Below are 27,702 nucleotides of genomic sequence, written 5' to 3' on the forward strand. Positions count from 1 at the left end.
CAGTACTGGCAAAACTCTTAGAGCACAGGCAGAGTCAACCATAAAACAATCCCATAGAAGTATCTTCACATGAAAGCATGCAGGACTTCCGTGGGAATGATTTCTTAAACAATGCATTCACAAGTCGAACTTACTAAAAAAAGTGAAGAAACAAATTTCCAGAAAGTATAGTCACAAATGTAATGCACTAGAGAATTCATAACACAGAAACAACAAATAACAGAAAAATATGGACAAGATCTTAAAATAAGTATGCTTAAAGTGGTCAAATAGATAAAAACAATAACAGAGATCTATGCAAGAATAAGATAATATGGAAAACAGGCGGCCGGGAGCGGCGGTGGCAGAGGCGGTGAGGCTGCGGGCTGGGAGCTGGACTCCGGCTCCCAGTGAGCGGAACCCCTCGCGGTGCTGAGCCCACCGCCGGCCCCGGAGCCGTGGAGATCGGCACCGAGATCAGCCGCAAGATCCGGAGTGCCATTAAGGGGAAATTGCAAGAACTAGGAGCTTACGTTGGCTTCATGGTGTATTAGATAAACTTCGTTCTGTAACAACTGACCCCTCTAGTCTAAAGTCTTCCGATACCAACATCTTTGATAGTAATGTACCTTCAAACAAGAGCAGTTTCAGTCGAGGAGATGAGCGAAGGCATGAAGCTGCAGTGCCACCTCTTGCAGTTTCTAGCACTAGACCTGAAAAAAGAGAATCTAGGGTTTCTACAAGTTCACAGGAGCAGAAAGCCACTAATGTCAGACAGACTTACGATGATGGAGCTGCAACCCGACTAATGTCAACAGTGAAACCTTTGAGGGAGCCAGCACCCTCTGAAGATGTGATTGATATTAAGCCAGAACCAGATGATCTCATCGATGAAGACCTCAATTTTGTGCAGGAGAATCCCTTATCTCAGAAAAAACCTACAGTGACACTTACGTATGGTTCTTCTCACCCTTCTATTGAAATTTATCGACCACCTGCAAGTCGAAATGCAGACAGTGCTGCTCATTTAAACAGGTTGCAGTTTCAACAGCAGCAAAACAGTATTCATGCTGCCAAGCAACTCGATATTCAGACTAGCCGGATATATGAAACAGGACGTTTGTGTGAACCAGAAGTGCTTAACAGCTTAGAAGAGACTTATAGTCCCTTCTTCAGAAACAGCTCAGAAAAGATGAGCATTGAGGAAGAAAACTTTCAGAAGAGAAAGTTGCCTGTGGTAAGTTCAGTTGTTAAAGTAAAAAAATTCAGTCATGATGAAGAAGAGGAGGAGGAAGATGATGATTGTGGGTCCCGTACAGGAAGCATCTCCAGCAGTGTGTCAGTGCCAGCGAAACCTGAACGGAGACCTTCACTTCCACCTTCCAAACAAGCTAACATGAATCTAATTTTGAAGGCTATATCTGAAGCTCAAGAATCCGTAACAAAAACTAACTACTCTGCAGTCTCACAGAAACAGACACTTCCAGTTGCCCCCAGAACTCGAACTTCTCAAGAAGAATTGCTAGCAGAAATGGTCCAGGGGCAAAGCAGGGCCCCCAGAATAAGTTCCCCCATTAAAGAAGAGGAAACAAAAGGAGATAATATAGACAAAAGTCAAGGAACTCAGCAGAGGCAATTGTTATCCCGACTGCAAATTGACCCAGTAATGGCAGAAACTCTGCAGATCAGTCAAGATTACTATGACATGGAATCCATGGTCCATGCAGACACAAGATCATTTATTCTGAAGAAGCCAAAGCTGTCTGAGGAAATAGTAGTGGCACCAAACCAAGAGTCGGGGATGAAGACTGCAGATACCCTTCGGGTACTTTCAGGACACCTTATGCAGACACGAGATCTTGTACAACCAGATAAACCTGCAAGTCCCAAGTTTATAGTGACGCTGGATGGTGTCCCCAGCCCCCCAGGATACATGTCAGATCAAGAGGAGGACATGTGCTTTGAAGGAATGAGACCCGCACACCACACTGCAGCCTCACACGAGGGACTCGCGGGTCTCCTCCACCCACAGCAGTTGCAGTTGCTGAGCAGGCAGCTTGAGGACCCAGATGGTAGCTTTTCAAACGCTGAGATGAGTGAACTGAGTGTGGCACAGAAACCAGAAAAACTTCTGGAGCGCTGCAAGTACTGGCCTGCCTGTAAACATGGGGATGAGTGTGCTTACCATCATCCTGTGTCACCTTGCAGAGCCTTCCCCAATTGTAAATTCGCTGAAAAATGTTTGTTTGTTCATCCAAATTGTAAATACGATGCAAAATGTACTAAACCAGAGTGTCCCTTCACTCATATGAGTAGAAGAATTCCAGTACTGCCTCCAAAACCAGCAGTTACAACACCAGCACCACCTTCTAGTAGTCAGCTCTGCCGTTATTTCCCTGCTTGTAAGAAAATGGAATGTCCCTTCTATCATCCAAAACACTGTAGATTTAACACTCAGTGTACAAGACCTGACTGTACATTTTATCATCCCACCATTACTGTACCACCACGACATGCCTTGAAATGGATTCGACCTCAAACCAGTGAATGGCACCCAGTGCTACCTGGCAGAAGGCTATGAAGTTTGAAAGTTTCCATTACTAATGAAAGACATTCTACAGAATTTGTCAAATCTTTGAAACTTGGAATATATTGCTTTCATAATAATGAAGTTTATTGCCTATCTGAAGTGTCTAATTTTTCAAGTTTGTACGTTTATTAAGTGATTTTAACATTGGGTGTTTTTTTGTTGTTTTGTTTTGACTATGGAAAGATAGTTTCAGGAGAAGCCAAATTCTATTAAAACATTTGAGGCAAAAAAAAAAAAAAAAATATGGGAAACAACAGACAGGGTTTAGTTAAGTATTCTTGAGATAAAAATATGAAAATCAAAATTAAGAAGAACAACTCAAACTTAGGCTAAATAGCTTACTAGATACAGCAAGAATTAGTGAATTGGAAGACAGACTGGTAGAAATTATTTAGAATAAATTTTTTTGAATGCAGCACAGAATGATAAAGAGATAGAAAATATTAAAAAGAAGTTAACAGACAAGGAGAATAGAAAAAGAAGTTCCAACATACATCTAGTTAACATTCCAGAGAAAGTAACAGAGAAAAAGGGGGATAAACAATGTCCAAAAAGATAAATTTTTTTATATTGTAAGACTGAAGTATCCATCAAGTCCCAAGCAGAATTTAAAACAAAATTCCACATTTAGATTCACTATGGTGAAACTGAAAACCCAGTGAAAAATAGCATGGATAACGATATATGGGGGGAAATGGCATTGCAATCATGGATGGTGGCATCAGAAGAGTCTGATACAGGAAGAGAAAATCAATCTGTCTGTCACAGTATTTCAGACAAAATTGTCTCCTCCTTTAAAAAAAAAAAATACTCTTTTAAAAGCATGCTTATTTAGAGTCTTAGGAATGCAATGATGTTAGAATACAAATTTTTGGTCTCCATCCCACCACAACGTCATAGTTCACAAGTTAACTTCCTAATGGAGAAAGATGATCTGCAGCTGCCTTGGATTATTTGACCCAAATGTTTGTTACATGGGAGCTAAAGAGGGCCACATACTGGCTTTCTCGTTTTTTGCTCTCTCTATTTCCAAACAGATATCACTTAATATTAATTAAATCAAACTGTAATTCAGTGACAAGCAGTTGAAGCACATGAGGTGTATCTTTGTATGCAGACTCTTACAGTTCAAGATATTTTTGGTATGTGTCCATCATTGTTAAATTGTATCGACCTTCTGATATACATCTCGCAGTCAGCGAAATGAAGCTGAATATTGTGTTTGATAAAATTCCTCAAAGACCTCAACCTTTTAGTAAATATAAAACAGGACATTGTTCCTCCTCCCAATCCATTTCATTATTATTTTATGCTTATTAGACTCTTATCGAAGCGATGTTAATATTCTTTTAGGGGGAGTAGTTTGACATTTTAAAGCAGTGCTGCTTTTTAATTATTGGTGTGCAAATAGCTTCTTTAATTAAATAATTTTTCCCAGTACAGGTAATATGTAAACAGCTCAGCAGTTTTCCCAACTTCTCCTAAATTCTCTTCCCCTAAAGTTTCAACTCAGTTATCTCAGAAATAAATGCATGAAGCTAAGTGAAAACCAGGTAGCTTCTAGAAGTTTTTATAACCCATTGTTTACTACAGATACACAAATTGCCCTTCATTATCTCAATATTTTTCTTACTTTTCAGAGTGCACCATTTCTCTGTGCTTTAACATTGAAGGTGCAGTCATTCATTTCAAAGGCCAGGAATCCTGGCTTTTTACTCTGGTCTTAACTCACACACAGATTGCTCTGTAAGAACGGTCTCAAAAGTGATGCATACACAGCCAATGTGGTACACAAAATGTACCTTAAAGTACGAAAAGAAACTATTAGGACTTTTATTTAAACAAGTTTCCCCCAGTATCTGAAAACAGAGCATTCCTATGAAACCTATGTAAGCCGAATTGTCGTAAAGCAAAGAAGCAATTGCCTTAGGACACATCTTGCTAACGGATGCACAAAATAAATCAAGATGAAGCACAGATGCTCACAGACCTAGTTCCAAGCTATGGCAGTTTGATGCTGAGTGTAGTTCCCGGGGAAGGAGGTACCATTCTTGCTGCTTGGGGTACGCGGTGCTGCTGCAAAACCAACGCTTAGTGCTATTTTCGCTTTTCGCCTCTTTTCTTTAAAGTGAAAATTCTCTTCGGATTTCTTTCAGTTAACGACAGCAGGTACAACTGTGGGTTTTTCGTGAAAGCAAAGTGGAGTAAAGCAAAATTTCAAAAAGCGGGGGATACTTGTGTTTAGTTTTATTTCTAGAATAATATGTTATTGGTGGCACAGAGACCTCGCTCCACCCAGAGGACAGTTCAAAGAGTAGCAGTGTTAAGGGACGAGCATGCCAGCTGAGCTCTCTCCTGGCCGGCAGTGAGTGCTCAGACAAACGTATCTACAAATCGTGCCTAGTTTCAACTCAGCTGACCCGCACATGGTAGAGGAGTGCTTTAAAAGATTCTTGTAAAGTTACAGTTGACTGAAGTAAACACTAATATTTCAAACTTCCCTAACATGTAACACATCTCTACAATTTTTTAGCAATGCAATACTCAACCTAGTAATTTATAAATATTCATTAACCATAATGATAAATCTTTAAGTATATCTTTTTGGGGTTTCATGCATATTATCAAAGCATGAGAATCTCCATATTCTGCTGTGGCAAAAATGACCAAAACAATGTAAATAAATCAATATAATGATAAATCAACATCCATTCCACTGTTAGCAAATGCTGTTTAAAGATACAGAGAAACATAAAGATCTTAAAAAACAAGTATTAGAACCAGTTAAGCAGTTGTTAGACAGTTGGGTCAAACTACTGATGTTTCTACTATTCTCAGCTTATGGTATTTGCTAGATTCTCTTCCAATGATAAAATACACGTAAAACTACAATTTGTGAGCCATTAAAGGACAGATATACTGCAGAAGATATCTTCTGAATAGTAAGTGACTTATATTTCTATCATCATAATCTATGGGACAAAAAACTGCTGTATAAGCTAACTTCTGATACAGTGGCCACTTTGGGATTCTAAAAAGAATTCTGGTCTTCCAGAAACAGCCAGACATCTGTAATTCAGTCACTGCATCATTCATGGACCAGCCATTGCAACAAAGAAATGAAGCCAAAAATGTACAAAGTGCCTCAGTCTCATTCATTGGGTTAAGTTTTTTCTTTTTCAATGACTCCTTTAAATAAAAAGATATCTTTACAACAGATGTAATGAGATGTGTAATGATTATGAAAATCCTTTGTTGCACAGAGAGGTTTGCTTTTTATCATGTGACAAAGCACACAGAGTTGCAGAAATTTAACACAACTTACAGATTTTTTTGTCTCTAAAAAGGAAAAAAGTGTTCCAAGTTTGCTTCCCTTTTGTGACACAGAGAGGTTGTTGATATAGTGCAGATAATCTAAAACAAACCTGTGTAAACTGTCCTTTACAGGTAAAGGTGACATCTTTACCATGAATGCAAAAGTAATTGTTTTATGAAAGAAAACTGAGCTATGAAGAGAACATTTGATATGGATATTTGAAATGATTTCCCTCATTATCTCTTTTGCTGAAAATAGAGTTACATAAAAAACCCATCTACATTCTTTAAAAATTTAACAGAACCTTCCAAATGAAATTTTGAAAGATTTTTAACCCTTTCGTTAGAAAAAAATTTAAATGAAACACCTTTTCCAATTAATTTGCAAAAGCAACTGATTTACATCTGGGAGATGGAAATTTACTGCAAGAATTTTTTGAAACAACAACGTTTTGCAAAAACAAAACAAAGACACAACATTTTGAGTGGAAGCTATTGATTTAGTAAGCACAGCCAATATGCATCCCTGCCATTTGCATTTATGGGTTTTATCCTCAGTAATATTTTTAGCTATGAAAATCATTGGAATAATTATTGAAATAAAGTAAAATTTATTTCAATAAATTTTAAATAAACTAAAGCAAATAATCACAATCGTGTATCACCATGGGTTAAACTGAAATTCTTTTTTTTTTTAATAGTGAAGGATATTCATTCACATTGCTTTCAAAACATTGCTTTAGGCAGCATTAATAAAATAGATTATTTTAAAATTAATGTTTATTCTATCTTTATTTTTGAAATGCATTTTAATATGTTTTATAATGTATAAACTAGTGCTTGCACATAATGTATAAATATACATATATTATGGGCAAAAGCTTAAACATTTTTACTGATGAAAGTCTGAAATCCGAAAACTGTGATGACTTCTGACTGTTCTTTCCAGTGGAGACCTCTGCTTCATGTTCCATTTTGGATTCTCACGCTCTTGACTAGCAGGTGTCAATATCTGGAAGTGTGGCTGCATTTTTCCTGCAGGCAGAATGGAAATCTAACCTCCAATAGGAAAACTCTTCTGCTGGTTTAAGAAATGTCAATGACTTGAGTCTGTTCCCTTGGCGAAAACAAGGTAGGGCCTATTTTCATTGGGCAAAGATGGCAACCTGGTTGTGCATTAGTTGTGTTCATATTTATTAAATGGGTTTTAAGAAGAACGAAAATCTTATTGGACTGCAGGAGATGTTCAGGAAAAGGGGACAACAAAACACATGGCCATGAAACTTTTCTGAGACTTGTTTTATGGCCCAAATATGATCTATCTTGGTAAATATTCCCTGTACACTTGAAAAGGAATGCATATTCTGTCACTGTTGAGTGGGGTGTTCTATAGATGTCAATTAGGTTAAATAGGTTGACAGTGTTGTTCAAGCCTCCTATACCCTTACTGATTTAATCTCTACTTATTCTATCAATTATTGGGACAGGGATATAGAAATCTCTGATTATCATTGTGGGTATGTCTATTATTTCTATCTGCAATTCTAACAAATTATACTTAATGGATTTTTAAAACTCTTTTATTAGATGCATAAACACTTGAAAGTTTTAGGTCTTCTTGATAAATTGACCCCTTTGTCGTTATGAAATGAGCTTCTTTATCACTAGTTATGTCATTTTCTCTGAAATCTACTTTGCTATTAATGCACTGTGAATTTATTCAGCATTTGTATATCTAAAATGTTTTTATTTCACCTTAATTTTTAAGAGAGAATTTCCCTGGGTACAGAATTCTAGGTTCATAGTTCTTTTCTTTCATTACTTTGAAGATCTTGCTTCATTGTCTTCTGATTTGAATTGTTTCTGATGAGAAATCTGCTGTGATGCTTGTTTTTCTTCCTCTATTGGATTTAATCCAATCCCCCACTCCTCTGACTGCTTTTAAGATTTTGCCTTTATCATCAGTTTTGAGCAATTTGATTATGATGTGCCTTGGTGGCTTTTATCCATACTTCTTTGCTTGTTTGGGGATTTTTTTGGGGGGAGGGTTGAAGTGTGTGAGTTTTTTGCTTTTGTTTTTTTAGCTTCATGTACTTGTGGGCTTACAGTTTTCATCAAATATGGACGTTTGCAGCCATTATTTTCTCAAATACTTTTTCTGCTCCCCACCTTTGGGAGTTCCAGTTACATGTATATTATTCTACTTGAAGTTGTTCATCTTATTTTTTAGTTTTCTATTTTGTATGGTTTCTATTTCTATTTCTTCAAGTTCACTAACCTTTTCCTCAGTAATGCCTAATCTTCCATGAATGCCATCAGGGTATGGTCAATCCTCATTATTAGTGGATTCTGTATTTGAAAACTCACCTACTTACTAATATCTATTTGTAACCTAAAAATCAATACTCACTTGGACATGAGCAGAGCAGCAAAACAATCCGTTTCCTGACACACATATTCCCAGCTGAGGTCAAATGAGGAAACGCTCTGCCTTCTTGTTTCAGCTCTCACACTGTAAACATGTGTCCTTTTTTCAGTATATTTAGTGTCACACTTTTTGCATTTTTGCACTTTTTTTGGTGATTTCATTGCTCAAAATGTCCCCGAAGCATAGTGCTGAATTGCTGTCTGGCATATCTAAGCACAAGAAGGTTGTGATGTGACTTACAGAGAAAATATATGTTAGATTAATTTTGTTCGGGCATGAGATATGGTGCTGTTGGCCTTGAGTTCAATACCAATGGATCAACAATTGATATTAAATAAGGTGTCTTTAAACAGAAACACATATAAAGTAAGATTATATAGTAATTGCTGATGAAAATTTTATCACCAGAGGCTCACAGGAATCTAATCCCATGTTTCCCCCAGGAGCAATTGTTCAGTATTCATAACAGTGTTCATAACAACTTTATAGATCCTAACTACCAAAATAACAAGAATCAACTGTATTTTTCAACTCAGCCATAGTTTCATCTATCTGAAGTTTTCATCTCTAATATTTGATTTGGGACTGTTCTATATCTTCCATTTCTTTACTTAACAGGTTTAATCTTTCTCCTAGCTTCTTGAACATATGTAATATAGTTATAATAACAGTTTTAATTTTTTTCTACTAATTCCATCATGTGTGTCATTTCTGGGTCAATTACTATTAATTTTCCTCCTCTTTATGAGTTGTGTTTGCCTACTTCTTTGTGTATCTGGAAGAATTTTATTAGATATCAGTCATTATGAATTTTACTTTTTCAGGTGGTTGATATATTTGTATTCCCACAGATACCCTTGAGCTTCATTCTGGGATGAAGTTAAGTTACAAATATATCAGCCAGTTTTATCCTTCAGAGTCTTGCTTTAAAGCTTTGGCTAACACAGCTTACAAGCTTCAAAGCAAGACTTGAAAGGATAAAGCTATCTCCAAGTAACTTAATAGCATCCCAGAACAAAGTTCAATAGTATCTATGGGATATTGTAAATTTTACAAAATTTTGGCTAATTTTATCCCACTAGTAAAACAGATCTCCAGATTCCCAGAGTTATCTTCCTGTGTAACTCTTGTTTCTGGTATTCCTGCAAGTTCTAGCGGTTTTTGGCCTCCCTTGTTTCCAGTTCTATCTCCTCAAGTTTGGGAGGCTGATGGCTCTGCCCGAGGTCCCCTCCTTGTGCTGTGACCCAGAAAGTTAGGCACATTAGTTGGGTGGAGGAGACACAGTGCTCACTCCGTTTGTTTCTTGTCACTCAGGAGTCACTCTCCTTTTGTTGCTGATGCCCAGTGCCTGTAAAACTGCTCTTCAGTACAGTTGGTCAGGTTTATTTCAGTTGCATGTGGTGTGAGGGTAAATCAAGTCCCTGTTATTTTATCCTTGCCATCTTTTCTCACGTATGTTTTCAGTTCTGTAGAAATGTAATTTAGTTCCACTTTTCTCAATCAGGCTCAGCAACAAGTTCACAAGAGTTCAGCAGGTGAAAAAGCTAAAGGCTTACTTTTTTCCAGGTTGCAGATTCTAAGTAATAACTTATAAGCATGATCTAGGACAGGTCAGCGTGATCTAGGACGGGTCAGCGTGGTCTAGGACGGGTCAGCGTGATCTAGGACGGGTCAGCGTGTTTTGGACAGGTCAGAATAATACCATTCTTCATCAAGTCTTTAGTGGCCATGCAATTATGTTTCAAACTGAACATTGTAAAGTGTACAATCATCCCTGCTTTCTATGGAGTTAAATAAAAAGCTTCATCTTGCAACATCTGTATTCAAATTTAGATAACTGAAAGTTGAACAATCAACTAGTCTACTTCCTTGTTTTACAAATAAAGTGAGACTTATGAAAATTAAGTGACCAAAGGAACACAGCTGGTTATTGGCAGAGCTGGGAAAGAATCCTGATACGAATTTCCACTGGGAGTGATTTCTCACTCTACAGAAATACTCTTTTCACTCTAATTATGTCTGCACTATGTACTAGTGGGCTGCACATCTACCTGGGTAAGATGCTGAGTGCATATGTCAGGGTCCCAACAGGAAGCAGCTAGAACTAAAAGAGTTTTAGAGAACTACAAGAGTTTGATTACAGAGATTCTAATAAAGAGGATATTTACAGAGGTGTAGACAAGGTTAAGAAAACCAACAGGATGTGATGACGGCAACTGTGGGAATCCCATAGCACTCCTAGGGCTATGGGGCTAAAAAATAAAAAATAAAAATTCTGCAGCAAGAGCTATAGCCATCGAAGAAAAGCCACACAACAGCATCTGGGGATGTGGAGGGACACAACCACCTCCTGCCAAGAAGAGATAAGGGAATACATACTCAACTCCTCTCTCCTCTGAATCTCTGATCTTGTCAGTGTTTCCTTCTGGCCAAACCCAGCAGAAGCCCCAGGGGAAAGGAGTCCATACAGGCTACCTCTTGGGTCATGGAGTAGAGAAGAGAAAAGCCAGACAGTTGATCTGGAGGAACAAGGGGAAGACACAGTGCACCAAATTTTCTTTGACATATGCATTTGAAAAGAATTTGTGATCACAGAAATGTCAAGGAGATGGAAAATACCAATCAATCATTTGGGGACAGACAAAACTGTTTTGGAAACCATCTCTACTTAGAATATTTTCAAAAGTTCTTTACCTTAATTCTCCTGTTACAATTTTTTTTTTTTTACTACAGAAGAAATGTCTATGTCAGTAATTTATCGTTAAGAAGATATAACTAGTGAAGTAAAATGACAACAGGAGGCAATTCGTATTTGTGTTCCTGAGAGACCTAATATCTTTTCACATTCACCAGAAAGGACCTTTTAATTTATTAAAAAGCGTCTTTCTTGATGGAATTAATAATTGATTCTGAGTGTCCTGATTGAGCACTCAGAACAACTTACTAAGTTTCGTCATTCAGATCTACAAATATCACTGTCATATTGGTTTGAAATCACAGGTTGAGGAAATATAATCTGCACAAATGACGAAGTCAGTCACTGACTTGGTTTACTCTCATCAAAACGAGTTTGTGGCATCCAGAAGGTTAGAGAGTGGAACCATTTACTTTTCCTACCTGTTCTCAAGAACACTTAAAACTTGGTATCAATCCTCTATCGTTTCAGATTACAGAGTAGTTAGTACCCTCAGGTTTTTCAAAATAAAGTTGTTGCAGAAATTTCACATAAACATCTCCTGTGTTAATTGCTTACCCCTCAGAGGCTTTTTAAATGGCTGTATCATGGTGAATTATGCTGGCAAAAGAAAGATGGTTCATTTATAAAGTTCATATAAATGATGCATTGGGAAAGGGTTTTTTGTTCCGGTTGATAAAAGTTAATCAAATGCAAGATGGCATAGAGCAATTCAGCATAAATCTTCCACAGAGCACTGCTTACATCTCCCATCTCCCAGGTAGGAAGAACATTTATCTGACTATTTCTAAACTGTCCCTGTAAATCTTTGATTAAGAGAACCAAATCAAAGTAGCTGGCTAATGGCTTGTTTTGCAAAACGCTCCTAGTAAATATATTACAAATGGCAACTCTTCAATAGCCTAAAAGCAGAGACATTTACAACTTAAGTGAGATCCACAAATGAGTTAAAGGGGGAAGAGGGAAAGGATTTGCCTTAAATGCATTTTTTCTCTTGATACCAGAGAACCTGCCACAAAGCAAAGGGAGAGAAACATAGCAAGGTCAGATTCTATAACACTCTCAAGCCACTAGATTTCTGTTCTGTTGAGAACTAGGTTGAATATCAGATTCATTAGTGTTGGTGTTTAGAAATTCAATGGCAGAAAATAAATATTTTATTATGAATTTCAGATACTGTCCAAAGTCTGAGACTAAGCACTGATGTCAAAAGGAACCTTCTCTTCCTCTATGTATAAACCTCAAAGGAAAATTAAGCTCTCTGATTAGAGGTAGCTTCACTAAAAGGGAGCAAAAGACTCCTGTTTGAAGACAGTAATGTCTACCCCTACAAACCAGTTTGTGCCTCAGACAAGATGGCTTTGGCTGTGCGTCTGTGCCAGACCACATGATGCCAAATTATTCAAGTTTTAAAAATTACTCAGTGAGTATTTTGACATAATGTGTGCCCTTTCATATATGACAGTTGAATATGCTCATGATGTTCAGAGAAAAATTAAGATATTTACTTCTTAGCATTTCTTTTATGATTAGAAACTTATATGACTACTGCTTATCTCGATGCCTGGGAATCCAGACCTATTTATCCACTTCCCTTTCCTCTCTCCCTTATTCACATGCTGGGTCCAAATTTTCTGAATGCGTTTGTTTATTATAGTAGCTACCACTTATCGAAGGTTTGCTATGTGCTTAGGATTCCTCATCTATGATCATATGATCATTAAGCCATACCACCAGTCTGGGCTAGCTACCACTCATTCTATTGGTGAGTAAACCAAGATTCAGAGGGTTAAGTACCTAACTGAGGTCATACTATCTGTGACTGGTCCACAGACTGAACCCAGTTTTGTCTAAATTTGAGACCCATGTTCTTTCCATTTCTTTTTTCTCATTAAGTTGCTAAAGGTACTAGGTGTTAGGATTTCTGATTCTGCATGTAACAAAGTGCAGTAATTAAAAATTCTCACCTAGAAGACTGAAACTTAGGGAGATCGATCAACGGTCTTTTTTAAAAAACTTGAAAATTTCACAAAGATTGTAATATCCCATCAGACCATCTACTTTTTTCCTTAGGTCGGATGAAATAGACTATGTAGCATTGGCAAATATACATTACCAAATGTAAAATAGATAGCTAGTGGGAAGAAGCTACATAGCACAGATCAGCTTGGTGCTTTGTGACCACCTAGAGGGGTGGGATAGGGAGGGTGGGAGGGAGGCTCAAGAGGGAGGGGGTATGGGGATATATGTACACATATAGCTGATTCACTTTGTTATATAGCAGAAACTAACACAACATTGTAAAGCAATTATACTCCAATAAAGATGTAAAAAAACAAACAAAACAAAATCCCTAATCTGTGGATTCAAACAGGATGGTCCCAGTATGCAACTCTTGATGATGCAAAGGTGTTCTTACCCAAGGCACAGTTCCACTCAACCAGGGCAATTGTTTGTTTGTTTAATGTGAAAGTAAAAGTTAACAAAACATTAAATCCTCTTAGCACCCGCACTTCATTTTTTTAAAGCGCACCCTTCTTTGCATGTAATTTACTCAATTTAAGAAATGGTGCTTGCATTTTGAGGACAAAGGAAAGGGGCGAAAGGGTGATGATCAAGAAAAAGAAATACCCTTATGTTTGCATTGCATGGTTTGACTGCAGGATAAAAAAGCAAATAACGTTACTTACCTATCATATTTATAGTAGTTGTATGTATCTTTGAAAAGCAGTATAACATTTTGCCACTTTTCTCTCTCCCATTGAATTTAATTAAAATGTGATCTTTTCTAAATTGACTGAGTCACTTGGCTCTGCTGTGTATATTTCAGGCTCCACTCATAAATTCTTTATCAGATTTCCATTTGGGGAGGATTAACTGTTTTGCAATCTAATTTTCTTTCAGCAGAATGCCTCTGGTTCTTTATCAATATTCAGGGGAAAAAATTGAGATCTCCAAGAGTCTACTCTCTCCATTCAAACAAACTCTCAAGTTCATCTTCTTGATTACTTCTCCTTCCCCCCAACTTCCACCAGGAAAGTTTGCATATGGACAATTTCTCCTCCAATGGATAAGGATTATATATAATTCCCCATGAGTCCAGCCTTTGCCACTTATGGCTTATTCCAGATTTCATCAGACAAACTCAAATTCCTAAGCCAGAATTGTAGTCCAAGGGATTTTTTCTCTTGGACAAGACCTGAGCTAATGATTTCAAACTTCAATCTCATTGCTTTCAGATGCCTTGACTATTAGTGTTGGAAAACCTCTAGAGGTCATTTAGGTCAATGCTCTCACTCTTCAAACAATGAAACTGAAATTCAGATAGGTAAAATTAAAATATCACAAGTGATTTAATGGCAAAACCTGGACCACAACTCATAATACGTAGCCAATGATTTTCCTATGTAATAGGGCTGCCTCAAACATATGATTTTATCATCAAAAAATTGTTTGATATTCACTTTTAATTCACTGAGATACATTAACTGAACTAATATGCCTATATTTCATTAGCACTAAGACAACATTTTCCACTTTTTAGCACTTCTAAAATAAGGATGAATCTTAAAGAAGCAATGATATCTTATTGCTGCTGTTAGTTGGGTATCAGTAATGATGTAAGTGTCATTATCTATTCATGTACAATCTTGGTTGATATTCTGATGGCATAACTAGACAACTACAACCCCTTGACATTTGGTTGAAAAAGCTCTTTAAGAACTTTTGAGGAATTAATATGTCTTAGCCTTTGAGTTTCATTGACTCTCCCTGGTAAGATCCAGAAAGATCCAGTAAATGCAACGACAAGCAGAACTACATTAAACTAAAAAGTTTTGCGTAGCAAAGTAAATAATCTACAAAATGAAAAGGCAACATACTGAATGAAAGGAGATATTTGCAAGTCAGATATTGAATAAGTGGTTAATATCCAAAATATATAAAGAACTTATACAACTTAATATAAAAAAAATAGATTGAAAAATGGGCAGGGAACCTGAATAGACATATTTACAAAGAAGACATACAGATGGTCAACAGGTACATGAAAAGATGCTCAACATCGCTAATCATCAGGAAAATGCAAATCAAAACCACAACAAGATATCACCTCACACCTGTAAGAATGGTGATTATCAAAAAAACAAGAAATAACAGACACTGGCGAGGATTTGGAGCAAAGGGAACCCTTGTGTATTGTTGCTGGGAATGTAAATTGGTACAACCACTGTGGAAAACAGTATGAAGGTCCCTCAAAAAACTAAAAATAGAACTACCATATGATCCAGCAATTCCATTTCTGTGTACTTATCTGAAGAAAACAAAAGCACTAAGTCAAAAGATGTATGCACCCTAATGTTCATTGCAATATTATTTACAATAGCCAAGATATGGAAGCAAACTAAGTGTCCATCAATAGATGAATGGATAAAGACGATGTGGTATATGTATACAATGGAATATTACTCAACCATAAAAACGAATGAAATCTTCCTATTTGCAACAATGTGGATAGACCCAGAAGGCATTCCATTAAGTGAAATAAATGAGAGATAAAGACAAATACTGCATGATTTTATTTATATATGGAATCTAAAAAACAAAATAAATGAACAAATATAACAAAAAAGAAACATAGATACAGAGAAAAAACAGATGGTTGCTAGAAGAAAGGGGGGATGGGCAAAATAGGTGACAGGATTAAGAGGTACAAACTTCCAGTTATAAAGTAAATAAGTCATAGGGATGTAATGTACAGCATAGGGAATAGAGTCTAATATTGTAATAAATTTGTATGGTGACAGACGGTAAATAGAGTTATTGTGGTGATGATTTCATAATGTTTAAAATATTGAATCACTATGTTATCCACTTGAAAGCTATATATTATGTCAATTTTACTTCAATTAAAAAAATGGAAGCCATGGGTTTGCTCTACGTTATGCCAAAGCCTTGACTGTATTATTTGTTTTTCTCTCAGTGGGGTATACTGTAATCTCATCTTAATGTTGAGGATGAATCTAGTATTCTCCTAAAGTAATGGCAAGTTGCACTTCACTTCAAAGCAAAGAAGGCAGGATTTTGGTGGGATCAAGCATGCTGCAAGGGATCTGGAACAGGATCCAACCTGTGAAGTGGGGCAGATATAAGATCACAGAAGAGACATGAGGAAAGGAACACTGCAAGTACCGAGAGAAAACCCAGCCCAGCTAGCACAGCACAGTAGACGGCAGGAAAGACGATGAAATGATAGCACCCGTGAGTCAACTGTCAAGTTTAAAAAGAGTGGTGTCAACAAATTCTGCAGCAAGGAAAATTTCACAGGCAGGCAGGCAGCATCAAGAAGTCTGTCAGCAGATGGAAGATGCTAGAATTCCTTCAGGTGGGGAATGCACTACCTAGATGAGGCATAGCAAAATTAAAGCATGACCCAAATTATAGGTAGCAGGTAGGCTACTGGCACCCAGGCTCAAGGAAGGAAATAGGGTTCAGCTTTAAGAATAGGAGTAGAAGGAAGAAAAGAACTTCTGGAATAAGGCAGCTATAAAAACTGGCATATAAGGCACTGGACCTGAATATGAAACAGAAAGATTATACTGCCTTCAACGAACCTATCATGGAATGGAAACTACTGCCTAATAAGATAAAGTTGTTTAATTTCTCCAAGGGTCTGTTTCCTTGCCTAACACATGGGGACAGTTATTCCTTCCTCATGCTAATTCTAAGATACATCGTTAAGTGAAAAGGAAAAGCACGAAATTATATTTATTCTATGATCAATCCCAATTATATTACAAATCTGCGTGCCAGTTTCTCTGTGCACATATGTACACACATACACACAGTCACACACCAGACCTGGAAGGAAACACATTCCATGGTTATCAACGGTCACCATGGGGAAGAGAATGGGAGGGATGCTTTCCATTTTATTATAAACAATCTTGTTTCTTTAAATAGTTCACAATGTGCATGCATTAATGTATTACTTTTCAAAGAAAAAATATAGTATCTAATTCAGAGGATTATCGCGAGGTTTTTACAAAATAATGTTTGTTTCTAAAGTGTGTCACACAGAACAGTCACATAGTTAGACCTCAACAAACGACAGTGCTGTTCTTATTGTCACTGTTGTTCCTGTTGTTGGAGGGGGAAAGGCAAACATCCACAAAATTCATGAGAACACAGCAAAAGGAAAATAAAAGCAAAAGCACAGTTTGGAACGTAAACAAGCTATATTTAAACACGAGCGCTAAGAAGACAGTGAAGTGACTGACAGGTGCTAAGCAGGATGCAGTCCACCTGGAAGGGTTCCATTGGAGATGAAGCAGATTGAACAGAACTCTGAGAGTGGGAGGAGATGTGGTTTGCCAGCAAAGCATGGCAAGAGAATTATAAAAGTGGGCTGGAATTGCTGAAGATCTAATGCTGCCAGCATATCTAAGTCCACTTTCAGTTTCAGACCATGTCAGAGATGAAGAGACACAGCAGGCAGTGAAAGAGGGCGTATATGGCCCTTCCAGGGGAAAAGCACAGGAAGGGAGAGAAATGTGGATGTATTTCTAGAGGTTGTCATCTTTTCCTAGGTGGCCTGGGAAGAACCAGGCCAGCATTGCGGGAGCTTAGCCAATTGGAAATGAGTGCTTCACCTGCTACAGTGCCTTATACAAAATCCCTGTCACTGGGGCTTTATTTATGTGGAGGTCAAAATATTTCATCCAACTCCTCCTCATTTCTATCCTTCTCATGGGTAGCAACCCAGGGCCATGCTGCCTTAGCCACCTGTTCATCAGAACTCCACGAGTGCACCTGTGTGGCCTCACTGCCAGTTCTTTCTGCTTCCTCAGAAAGGCTATTCTGGGCAAGCCTAATGTGCTATTATGGACTACATGTTTGTGTCCCTTCAAAATTCACATGCAGAAACCCTAACCCCCAGTGGGATGGTAGTAGAAGGTGTGCCCTTTGGGAGGTAATTGGGTCACGTATTAGGGTTCTGCAAAGAAAGAGAAAAAATAAATAAATAAATTTATTTATTTACAGAAAGAGAGAGAGAGAGACTTATTACAGGAATTGGCTCATGAGACTGTAGAAGGCAGGAAGTCCCATGATCTGTCGTCTAAACAATCACGTGAGCCAGTGGTGTAAGTCAGTCTGAGTCCAAAAGCCTGAGAATCAGGAGTATCAGCGGCTGAGAAGAGAAGATGGATGTCCCAGCTCAGGCAGAGAGCGAATTTTCCTTTTCTCTGCCTTTCTATTATATTCAGGCCCTCAGTGGATTGGATGGTGCCCACCCACACGGGTGAAGGCTGTCTTCTTTACTCTCTCTACCGATTCAAACAGTAATCTCTTCCAGAAACATCCTCACAGACAGACCAGAAATAATGTCAGCCAGCCATCCAGGCATCCCTTAACCCAATCACGTTGACACATAAAATTACCCTTCACAGTTCAAGAGGAACCCTCATGATAAGATCAGTGTCCTTATAAAAAGAGACACAAAAGAGCTTTCTCTCTCTCTGTCTCTCTCTCTCTCTCTCTATCTCTCTTTCTCTCTGTCTCTCCCTCTCCCTCCCTCTCCCTCTCCCTCTCCCTCTGCTTCCCCCATGTGAGGACACAGCAAGGGACACCCATTCCTTACCAGATACCAGGTTTGCTTGCTACTTGATCTTTAGACTTCCCAGCCTCCAGAACTGTTAGAAATAAATGTTTGTTGTTTAAGCCACTCAGTCTATGGCAACTTGTTAGAGCAGCCTGAGCAGACTAAGCCATGAGGCGAGTATGGGCTTTTGCTCTTGATTATCTACAGAAGTCTTTGGGTTTACACCATCATTCTCAGGACCAGGGATAGGGCTTTGGTGACCTATCACTTATGACACCAGAAAAATCACTAACAAACTTGTAGCCAAAAGCTCTCTGGTTCTCCTAAGCCTGCTCCAATGTGTTGCTCCCTTTCCTAATCATCAGATGCCCTATTAAGTAGTGAGCTTGTGCAGCTTATTCACACTTTCTTCCATAGGGCACAGTCTGTGCCACGGGCTTCTCTTCCCCAAACTCTACCATCTTACGCTCATGACTTCCTACCTTGCAGTTTCTGGGTCACTGGCAGCTTTTCCCCTTGTCAGCACATTGAGGTTCTCATGCAACCTGCATCTCAGGGGTGCCCGTTCAGCCGAGGGATCGACAGGGCAGTCACTCACCACCTGGTGCTGGCTGTATTCTTCACTACATTGAACTCCTCTCGGCCAACAGCAGGCTACACGCTGGGAACCCATCCCAGGAGGTTTCCCGGTGCTCTTTGAAGCCAGACTTCGACTTTTTCTACATCATTGTTCCAACTCCCATCAAGCCCTCATTTACGGCTTGAAAGAAGATGAGAAGAAAGGTGGCACAACACCTGTGGGAGCAGGGATTCTCTGGTCTCAATCTTAGCTTACCCAAACCACAACTCACAGCACAACCTCGTGAGGCAGAAAGACATCAATATCAGAACACTCAACCAAGGCTGGTCAGAGCTGCTACAGAATAACACAGGAGGGCGTATGTGTGCGCCGAGGAGCAACTTACAGAGAAACTTGGGGCATGAAATTGAGTCCCATGGGTAGAGCTTTGCTGGGAAGGAAAGATGTTTAGGCTTTGCTGTAATAGCTCTGTAACACTACATCCTAATTAGCAGAAGTTAGTTCCGAAGTTCACCACTCAACTCTCTCAAGCCTGATGCTGAGGAATGAACCGTGGGCCCTGTAGGGGTTTGCTCCTGCTGCCATAACACAATACCAGAGGCTGAGAGGCTTAAAGAACAGAAATCTACCTTCTCGTAGTTTTGCAGGCTGGAAGTCCACAATCAAGGAGCCGGCAACATAGGTTCCATTCTGAGTCCTCTTCTCTTGGATTGCAAGCAACCACCATTCAGCTACGTGATCCCTTGGCCTCTCTTTGATACATTCATGCAGAGAGAGGAAGAGAATGAGCTCTCTGGTCACTTCTCAAAAGGATATTAATCCTGTTGGACCAGGGTCCCAGCTTAATGACCTCATTTATCCCTAATTACTTCCTTAAAGGCTCTGTCTCCAAATGCTACACTGGGCATTAGGGCTTCAGCCTATGAATCTGGGGAGGGATACAAATATCCAGTCCATAACAGGCTTGTAAATAGAATGAGCTTTCCCAGGAACTTATAAGTAACATTTGAGAATACCTAGAGGAAAGTTAGAACTATGATTTGATTATTAGCATAATATGCCACACGTTGACCCTTGAACAAAGCAGGGGTTAGGAACACCAACCCCCTGCATGGTCGAAAATTTGCATACAACTTTTACTCCCCCAAAACTTAACTACAGTTGACTCTTGAACAACATGGTTTGAACTGTACAGGTCCTTATACATGGGTTTTTTTCCAATAAATATATAGAAATTTTTTTGGAGATTTGTGATGATTTGAAAAAACTCACAAACTGTAGCTTAGAAATATCAAAAATATTAAGAAAAAGGTATGTTATAAATGCAAAAAATTTATGTAGACACTATTTATTATTTACTACTATAAAATATACACAACTCTATTATAAAAAGTTAAAATTTATCAAAACTTATGCACACAAACACAGACCGTACATAGTGCCATTTGCAGTGGAGAGAAATGTAAACAAATATAAAGGTGTGTTATTAAATCATAGCTGTAGCACATACTGTACTACTGTAATAATTTCATAGCCACCAATCTTTGCTATTATGTGTCACTTAAGTGTTGCTAGTATCAGCTTAAAATGCTGCCATGTGATTCTAATCATCTCAGCCTGCACAGTTCATCTCTCCAGTAAATTGCACATTGCAGTAAAAAAGTGATCTTTCTCAGTTCTCACAGATTTTTCATTGCATTTATTGCAATATGGGAAACCTTGAATAACACCATGGGGTCCACGCAAAGTGCCACCAGTGATGCTGGAAGTGCTCCCAAGAAGCAAAGAAAAGTCACCACATCACAAGAAAAAGTTGAATTGCTTGATATACACCATAGACTGAGGTCTGCAGGTATGGGTGCCCCCACCATTTCAGGATAAATGAACACAGCATAAGGGCCACTGTGAAAAAAGGAAAGGAAATTCATGAAGCCATCACTGCAGCTACACCAGCAGGTGTGAAACCTTCAACTTTTTGCAAAATACTTTTTATCTTGTATTGAAAATGCAACTTTTACGTGGATGCAGGATTCCTATAAGAAAGGCAAACCTATAGACTCTAATATGATTCTAGAAAAAATGAAGTCATATGACAACTTAAAACAAAAGGAAGGTGAAAGATCTAAAGCTGGAGAATTTAATGCCAGGAAAGGATGGTTTGATAATTTTAGAAAGAGGTTTGTCTTTTTAAAAAAAGTGTTAAAATAAATGCAGGAGTGGGTGTGGAGAAAAAGGAACCCTCTTGCACTGTTGGTGGGAATGTAAATTGATACAGCCACTATAGAGAACAGTATGGAGGTTTCTTAAAAAACTAAAAATAGAACTACCATATGACCCAGCAATCCCACTACTGGGCATATACCCAGAGAAAACCATAATTCAAAAAGAGTCATGTACCACAATGTTCATTGCAGCTCTATTTACAATAGCCAGGGCATGGAAGCAACCTAAGTGTCCACTGACAGATGAATGGATAAAGAAGATGTGGCACATATATACAATGGAAAATTACTCAGCCATAAAAAGAAATGAAATTGAGTTATTTGTAGTGAGGTGGATGGACCTAGAGTCTGTCATACAGAGTGAAGTAAGTCAGAAAGAGAAAAACAAATACCCTATGCTAACACATATATATGGAATCTAAAAAAAAAAAATGGTTCTGATGAACCTAGGGGCAGGACAAGAATAGACACAGACATAGAGAATGGACTTGAGGACACGGAGAGGGGGAAGGGTAAGCTGGGATGAAGTGAGAGAGTAACATTGACATATATACACTACCAAATGTAAAATAGATAGCTAGTGGGAAGCAGCTGCATAGCACAGGGAGATCAGCTCAGTGCTTTGCGACCACCTAGAGGGGTGGGATAAAGAGGGTGGGAGGGAGACATGAGAGGGAGGGGATATGCAGATATACATATGCATATAGCTGATTCACTTCATTATACAGCAGAAACTAACACAACATTGTAAAGCAATTATACTCCAATAAAGATGTTAAAATAAAAATGTGTTAAGATAATAGGAGAAGTGGCTTCTGCTGACCAAGGGTTCCCAGACGCCATTAAGAAAACACTGAGGAGAAAGGATATCTGCCTGAGCAGTTTTTTGATGGAGATGAAAGTGCCCTGTTCTGGAAAAAAAATGTCACAAAGGACATTTTTTAGTAAGGAAGAGAAGCAAGCACCAGAATTTAAGGCAGTAAGGGGTAAGCTAACTCTAATGTTTTGTGCAAATGCAGTCGGATTTACGATCAGGACTGCCCTTATCCCTAAACTGTTAATCCCCGAGCCTTGAAGGGAAAGGTAAACACCAGCTGCCAGTCATTTGGTTGTACAGCAAGAAGGTCTAGACAATGAGAGCCCTTTCTCTGGATTGGTTCCATCAGTGCATTCTCCCTGAAGTCAGGAAGTACCTTGCTAGTAAGGGACTGCCTTTTAAAGTTCTTTGGATATTAGACAACGCCCCTGCCCACCCAGAACCCCATGAGTTCAACACCACCAAAGGCACTGAAGTGTTCTCCTTGCCCCCAAACACAATATCTCTAATTCAGCCTCCAGATCAGGACTTTATACAAGTACTCTATGAAGAGGATTGTCAACACTGTGGAAGAGAACCCCAAGAGAGAGAAAATCATGAAAGTCTGGAAAGATCACACCATTGAAGATGTCATCACTGCTGTAGAAAAAAACATGACAGCCATCAGCCCAAAACAATCAATTCCTGCTACAGAAAACTGTGTCCAGATGTGCATGAATTCACAGGATTTACGACAGAGCCAATCAAAGAAATCATGAGAGAGATTGTGGATACGGTAAAAAAAAAAAAAAAAAAAAAATAGGTGGGGCCTCTGTGCAGGGTTTCAAGATGCGGATGAAGAAATTCAAGGCTAATAGATACCAAACCAGAGGAATTAACAGAAGACATCTTGCTGGAGATGAGCACTTTCAACCAGTGCCAGACAATGAAGAAGAAGAGGTAGGAGAAATAGTGCCAGAAAACAAATTGACATTAGACAATCTGGCAGAAGGGATCTGATTATTGAAGACTGATTTTGACTTCTTTTATGACATGGACCCTTCTATGATATGGGCACTAAAACCAAAGCAAACAGTGGAAGAATTGGAACCGTATAGAAACATTTGGAATCAGCACACTCTCTGTACTTTGGGGAATTTCATTAGAGATGGTCAGGGTGATTTTTCCAGATTTCGGTGACACCAGTTAAGAGTAAAATTTGGTGATACAAAGGTCGCCAATGTTGGCATTACTTGTGGGCACATAGAAGACTAAATGGAAAAAAAAAACCCAGAAGGCAATTTATTGTGACAAAACTACGTGGTCTTATGTTAATTATCGATGAGGCGGTGTTTAATTCACCTATTATGAGTTCACACATCTACATATCCCCGTAGGACTGGTTGGGTAAAATTAGCTGCTGTGTTCCTAAAATGCCAGTGGGCTTTAGAGATAAAGTCTTTCTCAAGGTAGAAAGTTTTCAACACACAGAGGTACCTCTGAAACTTGTTTCTCTACCAATTTGGCCTTCAACTGAATCATTATTATATTTTCCTCTAACCTTTAGGACATAGCCCATCTGTTCAATAATGCTTTAGCCTGAATACTACGGATGGGTTGGATGACAAGAGGAAAAGCCAGCGGTACAGTATTGTTGCTGTTTTCATCCTTACAAAGGTTAAATATATGGGTCTCAATGTCCCAAATAATCTCAGCTCACAGAATGGAAAATCAATCTTTGCCCAGAGAGGAAATGACCTTGCTTTTCCTTCTTTCCATGCACCACGGTTCACCTGAAGATTTGGAATAGGTAATTGGACAGGGTTCTAGCACTGGGTTTGTGTTCACTGACTTCCAAGAATACTGACCAGATTCTCAAAATCTATTCAGGTAATTAGAGATGCTGCCCTTCAGGGCCAGCTAATTCAGCATGTCGCTTGTAGGAAAGGGATTTTTAAACATGTGGGATTATGGCTTCTGGCAACCAGAGCTGCAAGCGGCAGAAGGAAGGTTTATTCCCTGTTTTTCTGTTTTGATTCTTTATTATTTCTGAACTTTCAAAAAGGAAGTCAGTGGGAGTCAAACATATTTGGTATTTTATTATACTATTGCCATATAATCTTACTCTATAACTGTCTAAATAAAATGCTCATGTTATTAAAGAGGAAAATAAACACAAATCAATTGTAGTTGTATAGCTACATTTAGAGTCTGAACTGATAACACAGAAGAGGTTCAAACTCAATACCTTCCCATGAAGCAAAAGGGGCAGTAATGATATTAATGTCACATTCTGTAATTCAAGAATTTTGCATCTACCTCTTTGTCTTGGAATAACCCTTACTTACCTAAGTATCTCACATACACCATTAAACACCAGTGTCCTTAAATACGTACCTAGCCCAGGGTTACAAAACAGTAAGCAATCTTTACCATGATTAACATTTATTGAGAAGTTACTATGTGCCAGACACAATGTTAAACACTTTAAATATATTAACTCCTGTAATCTTCACAGCAGCCCTGTAAGAATGCTACTATCACTACCCTTCTTATTTGTAAAATAAGTTACAGAAGCAAAGAAAGAAGAGAAATTTTTCTAAGGTAACAAAGCTAGTAGGTAGGAGAACTGGGGTTTGAACTCGGGCTCTTATTCCAGAGTCTGTGATCTTAGCGACTGAGCAATAATTTTTCTGGTTGTTGTTCTATATATATATATATATATATATACATATATATATATATATATATATATATATATATATATATACACACATATACACAAAATATAGAAAAAATTATGAAGAGTTATATTGGCATTTTTACATGGTTTTCACATGGAATTTCACCTGGTTTTATTGGTATTTTTTACTCTTTTTAAAAATCTATTTATTTATTTATTTTTGGCTGTGTTGGGTCTTCGGTTCTGTGCTAGGGCTTTCTCTAGTTGTGGCAAGCGGGGGCCACTCTTCATCGCGGTGCGCGGGCCTCTCACTGTCGCGGCCTCTCTTGTTGCGGAGCACAGGCTCCAGACGCGCAGGCTCAGTAGTTGTGGCTCACGGGCTTAGTTGCTCCGCAGCATGTGGGATCTTCCCAGACCAGGGCTCGAACCCATGTCCCCTGCATTAGCAGGCAGATTCTCAACCACTGCGCCACCAGGGAAGCCCTACTCTTTTTTGAAATTATTTTAAACTTACAGAAATATTGCAAAAAGGTTACATAGACTTCCCATACACCCTTCACCATGCTTCTACTAATGTTAATATCCTACATGTTCAGAGTACAATTTTTGAACAAGGAAATTCATATGGGTACATACTATTACCAATTCAAATATTACTTCATTCAAATTTTACCAGTTTTTTCTCCTGATAATACTTTTTCTGTTCCAGGACCCAAATCAGGATCCCACCCTGCATTTAATTATCATGTCTTCTTAGTTTCCTCCAATCTGTGACACTTCCCCAGTCTTTCCTTGTCTTTCATGACCTTGACACTTTTGAAGACTACTGGTCAGTGGTTTTGCACAATGTTTGTCAATTTGGATTTAACAAATGTTCTCTGGTAACTAGACTGAGGTTATGCATTTTTAGCAAGAATATCACAGAAGTGGTATCCTCTACATCATATTATGGTATACCTGATGGTGACATAACTTAATTATGATGAAGTTAACTGATAAAGTTTGTTAAGCTGGTGTTTGCTAAGTTCCTCCACTCTTTTCCCTTTATATTTAATAAATATATTGTGTGAGATTCTTTGAAATTATGCACATCTCACTTCCCAATAAAAGCAATAACTCACTAAAATAATGTTAAAATAACAATCTTCCTCCAAAGTTACTGGTAATTGATAACAGAAATTACATTTCACAAGGCTAATTTGGATTTTCAAATCAGGAAGTCATTAATACAGAGATATCATTTTGTTTTAGTCACTGTTCACTTGCCTTCAAACCAAAAAATATGTATTTCTCCTGACATGCTCACTATGTCTCCTGATGCCCAACTGTACAGTCCCCAGCACCTACTCTGACCACCATCAACTCATGGATAGCCAACATCTCTCCTCCTGGAGAGGAACATGAAGTTTGTTCTTTAGCAACTCCCTGAATCTAAAAACAGGGGCCTGCCTACATTTCAATTCATCCCAATTTCATCTTCATTCATTTCCATTTCAATGTCACCCCAATGCATTCCTGGAAATCAGGTTAAAAACAAATCACAATTTACCTTGGACATCTTAGGCTTTATACCTTATATAGAATTCAGATAAATTGTATATATGCCCATCAATATGTCACAGAAGCAAAAATATAACAATAAACCTTTTTTCAAAATATACTTGTCAAATAACATTCTAAGTCCTATAAATTGGTCTGAAGTGTATGTTATACAGTGTTTACACATAGGCTCCAGTGTACTAAGAAATGCACATAGAAAATAAAACTTCAATTCCACTGTTAAAGAGAAATAAAACTAAAATTAGTATATTGCCTTTAACACTAGTCACATAATTCATATACTTTTGGTTGGCTTACAATTTAGAAGATGTGGCATAGGAAGAAAGTAGATGGGGAATCATTTAAATTGCTCACCTTTAAAAAAATATCTGTTCAGAAAGTTTGAAATTTCTCTCTCTTCTCTTCCTTCTTCTCCCTCATTGTCCCCCTCTCCCCTCTCCTCTCTCATCTCTCTCTCCATTAATATGTTCATAACAAACAGAGGCAATCAATCTCTTGCACTAAATTCTTTTTTGGGGTGTGGAATGAGGGTGATTCAATGCTAAAGATTCAGAAGATAATATTTTTTCTTTTTATGTTTCAATAATGTTTTTTGTAAACTCCCTACAAACAAAAGTCCAGGAGCAGATGGGTTCACAGGTGAATTCTACCAAACATACAAAGAAGAACTTATATGGATCCTTCTCAAAATCTTCCAAAAGATTGAAGACGATATAAAATGACCCAAAGACATTCTATGAAGCCACCATCACCCTGATACCAAACGAGGCAAAGATACCACCAAAAAAGAAAATTACAGGCCAATATCTGTGATGAATATATATCTCAACAAAATATTAGCAAACCAAATCCAGCAACACATAAAAAAGATCATACATCACAACCAGGTGGGATTCATCCCAAGTTCACAAGGATAGTTCAATATACGCAAATCAATCAATATGATACACCACATCAACAAAAGAAAGGACAAAAGCCAGATGATTCTCAATAAATGCAGAAAAATAATTTGACAAAATTCAACGTCCATTCATGATAAAAACTCTTACCAAAGTGAGTATAGAGGGAATATATCTCAACATAATAAAAGCTATTTATGACAAACCCACAGTCAATATAATACTCAACGGTGAAAAGCTAAAAGCCTTCCTGCTAAAATGTGGAACATGAAAAGGATGCCCACTCTCACCACTTCTATTCAACATAGTATGGGCAGTCCTCGCCACAGCAGTCAGACAAGAAAAAGAAATAAAA

The 27,702-nt window shown here is 38.1% G+C and overlaps 1 long non-coding RNA gene and 1 pseudogene across 2 annotated transcripts; both read left to right on the forward strand.

Moving 5' to 3' along the window:
* The first annotated feature begins 356 nt into the window (after positions 1–356).
* Positions 357–2,668, forward strand: LOC309628210 (zinc finger CCCH domain-containing protein 14 pseudogene; annotated as a pseudogene). Its single transcript has one exon. The product of its transcript is annotated as a zinc finger CCCH domain-containing protein 14 pseudogene (transcript).
* Positions 2,669–4,388: 1,720 nt separating this feature from the next.
* On the forward strand, positions 4,389–15,641 carry LOC309628323. The gene is made up of 2 exons (XR_014244419.1): positions 4,389–9,942; positions 10,002–15,641. It is a non-coding gene; the product is annotated as an uncharacterized lncRNA (long non-coding RNA).
* The last annotated feature ends 12,061 nt before the right edge of the window (positions 15,642–27,702 follow it).

This window comes from Balaenoptera borealis (assembly GCF_965194805.1).
Source record: "Balaenoptera borealis genome assembly, chromosome: 4".
NCBI lineage: Eukaryota > Metazoa > Chordata > Mammalia > Artiodactyla > Balaenopteridae > Balaenoptera > Balaenoptera borealis.